Source organism: Carassius carassius, chromosome 1, assembly GCF_963082965.1.
Source record: "Carassius carassius chromosome 1, fCarCar2.1, whole genome shotgun sequence".
In the NCBI taxonomy this organism is placed as follows: Eukaryota; Metazoa; Chordata; class Actinopteri; order Cypriniformes; family Cyprinidae; genus Carassius; species Carassius carassius.
Window position 1 is genome coordinate 8,357,501 of NC_081755.1, and position 7,500 is coordinate 8,365,000.

At 45.9% G+C, this 7,500-nt stretch overlaps 6 non-coding genes across 6 annotated transcripts; all 6 read right to left on the reverse strand.

Moving 5' to 3' along the window:
* Positions 1-1,428: 1,428 nt before the first annotated feature.
* Positions 1,429-1,500, reverse strand: trnap-agg (transfer RNA proline (anticodon AGG)). The gene has a single exon. It is a non-coding gene; the product is annotated as a tRNA-Pro (tRNA).
* A 496-nt stretch (positions 1,501-1,996) lies between these two features.
* Positions 1,997-2,068, reverse strand: trnaq-cug (transfer RNA glutamine (anticodon CUG)). The gene has a single exon. It is a non-coding gene; the product is annotated as a tRNA-Gln (tRNA).
* A 997-nt stretch (positions 2,069-3,065) lies between these two features.
* Positions 3,066-3,137, reverse strand: trnaq-cug (transfer RNA glutamine (anticodon CUG)). The gene has a single exon. It is a non-coding gene; the product is annotated as a tRNA-Gln (tRNA).
* Positions 3,138-5,514: 2,377 nt separating this feature from the next.
* On the reverse strand, positions 5,515-5,586 carry trnap-agg (transfer RNA proline (anticodon AGG)). The gene has a single exon. It is a non-coding gene; the product is annotated as a tRNA-Pro (tRNA).
* Positions 5,587-6,588: 1,002 nt separating this feature from the next.
* trnap-ugg (transfer RNA proline (anticodon UGG)) lies at positions 6,589-6,660 on the reverse strand. The gene has a single exon. It is a non-coding gene; the product is annotated as a tRNA-Pro (tRNA).
* A 424-nt stretch (positions 6,661-7,084) lies between these two features.
* trnap-agg (transfer RNA proline (anticodon AGG)) lies at positions 7,085-7,156 on the reverse strand. Its single transcript has one exon. It is a non-coding gene; the product is annotated as a tRNA-Pro (tRNA).
* Between the last annotated feature and the right edge of the window lie 344 nt (positions 7,157-7,500).

The window sequence follows — 7,500 nt, forward strand, 5'->3', positions numbered from 1 at the left end:
TGACAAGGGCAGAAATAGAGCTCTGATCAGATGCACTGACCAGATTTCTGAGCAACTCAATTTTTACCTACCAGCTCTTGCTTGGCCTACCTTTGTAGAATAATGTTGATTAAAATATCAACTACAAAACACAAGAGCTGAATTTAACAGCAGAAGTCTACATTGTGGCACTGCCACGCAAATCTTGCTGATGAGAAGCTGTCTGAGGTCTGTACTGCTTCTCCAAAGAGGGTCAGGTGACATCGGTCTTCTCAATTTAGTTCCAGCTCAGTTTTATGTGAGTTCTAGATTGTTTGGAGGCCATGGTTAAAGGAGGCCACTGTAGCAATACATTTTAAGACACACTGCCACAGAGAAAGTTGTGACATACCCCAAAGCTCCTCCTTGCCAAGCACAGCCAGACAGACTCTTGAACATTCCACCAAGATTTGAACTCGGATCACTGGATTCAGAGTCCAGAGTGCTAACCGTTACACCATGGAACCAACAGTGTCTGCACATCTGTTTGAAGTGTAGAAAACATTCAAGGAGGCTCTGCGAAAAGCAACTAACAAGCAAGCATCAGAATGGTGTCCGAAAATCATTCACGGCTCCACTCTGAGTAAACCCAGGATCGAACCTGGGACCTTTAAATGTTCAGTGTAACGCTCTCTGAACCTTGTAAACTAATATTGAGAAAAACATCAAAGCAAAGGACCCGAGCCTCCAGTCAACCGCAAACGGCTACCCTGCATGGCAGCCGATCTGAACCATCTTAGACACAACCCCACCTTTCAGTGAAAGCGCGGGAACCCAAAGAGCGAAGTGTTGTACAAAGTTTAAATTGGAGATGAGGAACTACGAACAGGGAGAAATCAGCACGAAAACATGCAGGAGTATTATTGGCCGAAAGAAGGCAGAAATGACTGATACTTCTCAGCAATATGCTCAATGTGGGCTCGTCCAGAATTTGAACCCAGGACCTCTCAAACCCGAAGCGAGAATCATACCCCTAGACCAACGAGCCACCATGTAACCAGACACTACTCAAAACAAGGAGCTGCAAAGCGGGTTTATCTGGGATTTGAACTTGGATCCACTTGCTCCCATACAGCAATAGAAGAAAAAAAAACACGCCCCAACACCAACAAGCCCTCAGATGCTCCTGCAACTAGCAAACGCAAGATGAAGGCTCACAGGGCCGTAAAGCGATCCAAGAATCTATTTTTTGCCATATCTCCACTGCTTGGGCTGCATTCCTAAACCAATTTTTGGAAAAATGTCAAGTCAAAGTTTAAACTGCAGATTAAGAACTAAGAAGAGCAGAGAGAAGTGGGCATGAAAACATGCAGACGCAGCTTTAGTCTTAATTGACAGTGGCGTATGATTGACCCGGGATGGCAGAATGGACTGAAACTGCTCAAGAAAAGATGCTGCAAAGACAGAAGAGGGCTCGTCCGGGATTTGAACCCGGGACCTCTCGCACCCTAAGCGAGAATCATACCCCTAGACCAACGAGCCACAAGTTGCTGCTCAGTGGAGGCAACTTTGCCATGTAATTCACTCTGTACGATGCTACGGTCGCTCCAACATCCTGCCTCTTAGCTGACAAGGGCAGAAATAGAGCTCTGACCGGATGCACTGACCAGATTTCTGAGAAACTCAATTTTTACCTACCAGCTCTAGCTTGGCCTACCTTTGTAGAATAATGTTGATTAAAATATCAACTACAAAACACAAGAGCTGAATTTAACAGCAGAAGTCTACATTGTGGCACTGCCACGCAACTCTTGCTGATGAGAAGCTGTCTGAGGTCTGTACTGCTTCTCCACAGAGGGTCAGGTGACATCTATCTTCTCAATTTAGTTCCAGCTCAGTTTTATGTGAGTTCTAGATTGTTTGGAGGCCATGGTTAAAGGAGGCCACTGTAGCAATACATTTTAAGACACACTGCCACAGAGAAAGTTGTGACCTACCCCAAAGCTCCTCCTTGCCAAGCACAACCAGACAGACCCCAAGGTTCCACCAAGAGTTGAACTCGGATCACTGGATTCAGAGTCCAGAGTGCTAACCATTACACCATGGAACCAACAGTGTCTGCACATCTGTTTGAAGTGTAGAAAACATTCAAGGAGCATCTGCGAAAAGCAACTAACCAGCAAGCATCAGAATGGTGTCCGAAAGCATTCACGGCTCCACTCTGAGTAAACCCAGGATCGAACCTGGGACCTTTAAATGTTCAGTGTAACGCTCTCTGAACCTTGTAAACCAATATTGAGAAAAACATCAAAGCAAAGGACACGAGTCTCCAGTCAACCGCAAACGGCTACCCTGCATGGCAGCCGATCTAAACCATCTTAGACACACCCCCACCTTTCAGTGAAAGCGCGGGAACCCAAAGAGCGAAGTGTTGTACAAAGTTTAAATTGGAGATGAGGAACTACGAACAGGGAGAAATCAGCACGAAAACATGCAGGAGTACTATTGACCGAAAGAAGGCAGAATTGACTGATACTTCTCAGCAATATGCTCAATGTGGGCTCGTCTAGGATTTGAACCCGGGACCTCTCTCACCCGAAGCGAGAATCATACCCCTAGACCAACAAGACACAAGTTGCCACTTTGCCACGTATTTCACTCTGTTCGATGCTACGGTCGCTCCAACATCCTGCCTCTTAGCTGACAATGGCAGAAATAGAGCTCATGCACTGACCAGATTTCTGAGAAACTCAATTTTTACCTACCAGCTCTAGCTTAACCTACCTTTGTAGAATAATGTTGATTAAAATATCAACGACAAAACACAAGAGCTGAATTTAACAGCTGAAGTCTACATTGTGGCACTGCCACGCAAATCTTGCTGATGAGAAGCTGTCTGAGGTCTGTACTGCTTCTCCACAGAGGGTCAGGTGACATCGGTCTTCTCAATTTAGTTCCAGCTCAGTTTTATGTGAGTTCTAGATTGTTTGGAGGCCATGGTTAAAGGAGGCCACTGTAGCAATACATTTTAAGACACACTGCCACAGAGAAAGTTGTGACATACCCCAAAGCTCCTCCTTGCCAAGCACAGCCAGACAGACTCTTGAAGGTTCCACCAAGATTTGAACTCGGATCACTGGATTCAGAGTCCAGAGTGCTAACCGTTACACCATGGAACCAACAGTGTCTGCACATCTGTTTGAAGTGTAGAAAACATTCAAGGAGGCTCTGCGAAAAGCAACTAACCAGCAAGCATCAGAATGGTGTCCGAAAAGCATTCACGGCTCCACTCTGAGTAAACCCAGGATCGAACCTGGGACCTTTAAATGTTCAGTGTAACGCTCTCTGAACCTTGTAAACCAATATTGAGAAAAACATCAAAGCAAAGGACCCGAGCCTCCAGTCAACCGCAAACGGCTACCCTGCATGGCAGCCGATCTGAACCATCTTAGACACACCCCCACCTTTCAGTGAAAGCGCGGGAACCCAAAGAGCGAAGTGTTGTACAAAGTTTAAATTGGAGATGAGGAACTACGAACAGGGAGAAATCGGCACGAAAACATGCAGGAGTATTATTGGCTGAAAGAAGGCAGAAATGACTGATACTTCTCAGCAATATGCTCAATGTGGGCTCGTCCGGGATTTGAACCCGGGACCTCTCACACCTCTCACACTTGCTCCCATACAGCAATAGAAGAAAAAAACACACACCCCAACACCAACACGCCCTCAGATGCTACTGCAACTAGCAAACGCATGATGAAGGCTCACAGGGCCGTAAAGCGATCCAAGAATCTATTTTTTGCCACATCTCCACTGCTTGGGCTGCATTCCTAAACCAATTTTTGGAAAAATGTCAAGTCAAAGTTTAAACTGCAGATTAAGAACTAAGAAGGGCAGAGAGAAGTGGGCATGAAAACATGCAGACGCAGCTTAAGTCTTAATTGACAGTGGCGTATGATTGACCCGGGATGGCAGAATGGACTGAAACTGCTCAAGAAATGATGCTGCAAAGACAGAAGAGGGACCTCTCGCACCCTAAGCGAGAATCATACCCCTAGACCAACGAGCCACAAGTTGCTGCTCAGTGGAGGCCACTTTGCCATGTAATTCACTCTGTACGATGCTACGGTCGCTCCAACATCCTGCCTCTTAGCTGACAAGGGCAGAAATAGAGCTCTGACCGGATGCACTGACCAGATTTCTGAGAAACTCAATTTTTACCTACCAGCTCTAGCTTGGCCTACCTTTGTAAAATAATGTTGATTAAAATATCAACGACAAAACACAAGAGCTGAATTTAACAGCAGAAGTCTACATTGTGGCACTGCCACGCAAATCTTGCTGATGAGAAGCTGTCTGAGGTCTGTACTGCTTCTCCACAGAGGATCAGGTGACATCTGTCTTCTCAATTTAGTTTCAGCTAAGTTTTATGTGAGTTATAGATTGTTTGGAGGCCATGGTTAAAGGAGGCCACTGTAGCAATACATTTTAAGACACACTGCCACAGAGAAAGTTGTGACCTACCCCAAAGCTCCTCCTTGCCAAGCACAGCCAGACAGACCCCAAGGTTCCACCAAGAGTTGAACTCGGATCACTGGGTTCAGAGTCCAGAGTGCTAACCATTACACCATGGAACCAACAGTGTCTGCACATCTGTTTGAAGTGTAGAAAACATTCAAGGAGGCTCTGCGAAAAGCAACTAACCAGCAAGCATCAGAATGGTGTCCGAAAAGCATTCACGGCTCCACTCTGAGTAAACCTAGGATCAACCCTGGGACCTTTAAATGTTCAGTGTAACGCTCTCTGAACCTTGTAAACCAATATTGAGAAAAACATCAAAGCAAAGGACACGAGCCTCCAGTCAACCACAAACGGCTACCCTGCATGGCAGCCGATCTGAACCATCTTAGACACAACCCCAACTTTCAGTGAAAGTGCAGGAACCCAAAGAGCGAAGTGTTGTACAAAGTTTAAATTGCAGATGAGGAACTACGAACAGGGAGAAATCGGCACGAAAATAAAAAACCTTTCGATTGGGAGTCCAACTCTCTAACCATTAGGCCACGACTTCCCCTAAAGGAAGGAAGAATTGATTGATACTTCTCAGCAATATGCTCAATGTGGGCTCATCCGGGATTTGAACCAGGGAGCTCTCACACCCGAAGCGAGAATCATACCCCTAGACCAACGAGCCACCATGCACCCAGACACTACTCAAAACAAGGAGCTGCAAAGCGGGCTCATCTAAGATTTGAACTTGGGCCCACTTGCTCCCATACAGCAATAAAAGAAAAAAAAACACACCCCAACACCAACAAGCCCTCAGATGCTCCTGCATCTAGCAAACGCAAGATGAAGGCTCACAGGGCTGTGAAGCGATCCAAGAATCTATGTTTTTCCATGTCTCCACTGCTTGGGCTGCATTCCTAAACCAATTTTTGGAAAAATGTCAAGTCAAAGTTTAAACTGCAGATTAAGAACTAAGAAGAGCAGAGAGAAGTGGAACAGAATGGACTGAAACTGCTCAAGAAAAGATGGTGCAAAGACAGAAGAGGGCTCGTCCGGGATTTGAACCCGGGACCTCTCGCACCCTAAGCGAGAAACATACCCCTAGACCAACAAGCCACAAGTTGCTGCCCAGTGGAGGCCACTTTTCCACGTATTTCACTCTGTTCGATGCTACGGTCGCTCCAACATCCTGCCTCTTAGCTGACAAGGGCAGAAATAGAGCTCTGACCAGATTTCTGAGAAACTCAATTTTTACCTACCAGCTCTAGCTTGGCCTACCTTTGTAGAATAATGTTGATTAAAATATCAACGACAAAACACAAGAGCTGAATTTAACAGCAGTAGTCTACATTGTGGCACTGCCACGCAAATCTTGCTGATGAGAAGCTGTCTGAGGTCTGTACTGCTTCTCCACAGAGGGTCAGGTGACATCGGTCTTCTCAATTTAGTTCCAGCTCAGTTTTATGTGAGTTCTACATTGTTTGGAGGCCATGGTTAAATGAGGACACTGTAGCAATACATATTAAGACACACTGCCACAGAGAAAGTTGTGACCTACCTCAAAGCTCCTCCTTGCCAAGCACAGCCAGACAGACCCCAAGGTTCCACCAAGAGTTGAACTCAGATCACTGGATTCAGAGTCCAGAGTGCTAACCGTTACACCATGGAACCAACAGTGTCTGCACATCTGTTTGAAGTGTAGAAAACATTCAAGGAGGCTCTGCGAAAAGCAACTAACCAGCAAGCATCAGAATGGTATCCGAAAGCATTCACGGCTCCACTCTGAGTAAACCCAAGATCGAACTTGGGACCTTTAAATGTTCAGTGTAACGCTCTCTGAACCTTGTAAACCAATATTGAGAAAAACATCAAAGCAAAGGACACGAGCCTCCAGTCAACCGCAAACAGGTACCCTGCATGGCAGCCGATCTGAACCATCTTAGACAACCCCCACCTTTCAGTGAAAGTGCGGGAACCCAAAGAGCGAATTGTTGTACAAAGTTTAAATTGCAGATGAGGAACTACGAACAGGGAGAAATCAGCACGAAAACATGCAGGAGTACTATTGACCGAAAGAAGGCAGAATTGACTGATACTTCTCAGCAATATGCTCAATGTGGGCTCATCCGGGATTTGAACCCAGGACCTCTCACACCCAAAGCGAGCATCATACCCCTAGACCAACGAGCCACCATGTACCCGGACACTACTCAAAACAAGGAGCTGCAAAGCGGGCTCATCTGGGATTTGAACTTTGACCCACTTGCTCCCACACAGCAATAAAAGAAAAAAAAAACACACCCAAACACCAACAAGCCCTCAGATGCTCCTGCATCTAGCAAACGCAAGATGAAGGCTCACAGGGCTGTGAAGCGATCCAAGAATCTATTTTTTTGCCATATCTCCACTGCTTGGGCTGCATTCCTAAACCAATTTTTGGAAAAATGTCAAGTCAAAGTTTAAATTGCAGATTAAGAACTAAGAAGAGCAGAGAGAAGTGGGCATGAAAACATGCAGACGCAGCTTTAGTCTTAATTGACAGTGGCGTATGTTTGACCCGGGATGGCAGAATGGACTGAAACTGCTCAAGAAAAGATGCTGCAAAGACAGAAGACGGCTAGTCCGGGATTTGAACCCGGGACCTCTCGCACCCTAAGCGAGAATCATACCCCTAGACCAACGAGCCACAAGTTCCTTCTCAGTGGAGGCCACTTTGCCACGTATTTCACTCTGTTCGATGCTACGGTCGCTCCAACATCCTGCCTCTTAGCTGACAAGGGCAGAAATAGAGCTCATGCACTGACCAGATTTCTGAGAAACTCAATTTTACCTACCAGCTCTAGCTTGGCCTACCTTTGTAGAATAATGTTGATTAAAATATCAACGAAAAAACACAAGAGCTGAATTTAACAGCAGAAGTCTACATTGTGGCACTGCCACACAAATCTTGCTGATGAGAAGCTGTCTGAGGTCTGTACTGCTTCTCCACAGCGGTTCAGGTGACATCTGTCTTCTGAATTTAGTTCCAGC